At 44.2% G+C, this 1,046-nt stretch overlaps 1 long non-coding RNA gene across 1 annotated transcript in view; it reads left to right on the top strand.

The window, feature by feature from the left end:
* Positions 1-138: 138 nt before the first annotated feature.
* LOC119589015 overlaps positions 139-1,046 on the top strand; it is a 14,282-nt gene continuing 13,374 nt past the window's right edge. Inside the window, exon 1 of the long non-coding RNA XR_005230158.1 lies at positions 139-230. This is a non-coding gene — a long non-coding RNA (uncharacterized LOC119589015). The remainder of the gene's footprint in view (positions 231-1,046) is intronic.

Genomic DNA, 1,046 nt, shown 5'->3' with positions numbered 1-1,046 from the left:
TGATAGTACTGAGGCAGTGTTATTGGAACGCAGTTTGCGAAAGCACAATTCGCGACCTGGCAACCCCTCGAGTGTGGGTGGGGGTGCCCAGCGAAGGTGGAGGGGGGGGGGGTGAAGGTATAACACTACAACCGGAAGGCGCGTGACAGTCCTCGCCAGTCAGTGCCAGTGCAAACCTAGTCTGCAGAGGGAGACGGGATACTCAGCCGGTGGATTTCTGCGACAAGATGGTGAGACTGAAGTTGCAGTGGCATGGAAATATGCAACTTGCTCTGAAAGTAATTAGCATATCTCTGTGTTACAAATTTCTTTTGACTAGTGGTTCTCGGTTTCTTTCTCAGAATATTATGTTTTTAACACAATTAAATCACGGCTGTAGCCTGTAGTCGTGAGGGCAGGTGGACGCGGAGAGCCATGGGGGCAGGAATCTTTGTGCATAGGGTGGAGAATCTCATATCATAAGGCGGCTTTCTCAGGTGTTGGGAGGGGGGGGGGGCATATGATTTCTCTTGAAAGCAGTGTTTATGGGCAAGCCGATAGCATATTCGACAATAGAGGTTTCTATTTCGTCGACCGCACGAACCGTCCAGAGCTCTTGTTTAGTTTCATGCATTTGTGTGGATAAACACATGCTTTAAGTCCTTAAAGGTTGATTCTGCAACGAAGGGGCCTCTACTAGTGCCTCTTTCATTATTGCAATGAGTCATTTTCCTGTAAAACTGTGTCTTTAACTCGAAGTAGTATAGGTCAACGGCAATGATTATTATTTTTGACATCTCTAAAAACATCCTTTTCCTCATAAAAAGTAAATAATGGCAGCAGATGCAAGTCGGGCAAATAGACCAGGATGTGACCTAATTACATCACGTGATGTAACGTGTCCCTGTGACATTGTTTCTGACCGTTCCAGGCACATAGTTTATGAAGACAATGTGAAAAATGAATTTACTTGTGCACCAGACAATTTAAGTCATTATAGACTCGATCATATATTTGCTATGATGGATTTTAGTTATCTAATTCAAGTAATTAAGTCACATGGTCAA

The sequence above is a fragment of the Penaeus monodon genome, chromosome 24 (assembly GCF_015228065.2).
Source record: "Penaeus monodon isolate SGIC_2016 chromosome 24, NSTDA_Pmon_1, whole genome shotgun sequence".
Lineage (NCBI taxonomy): Eukaryota > Metazoa > Arthropoda > Malacostraca > Decapoda > Penaeidae > Penaeus > Penaeus monodon.
Note: the sequence above shows the minus strand (reverse complement) of the source record. Positions and strands in the feature narration are given on the sequence as shown.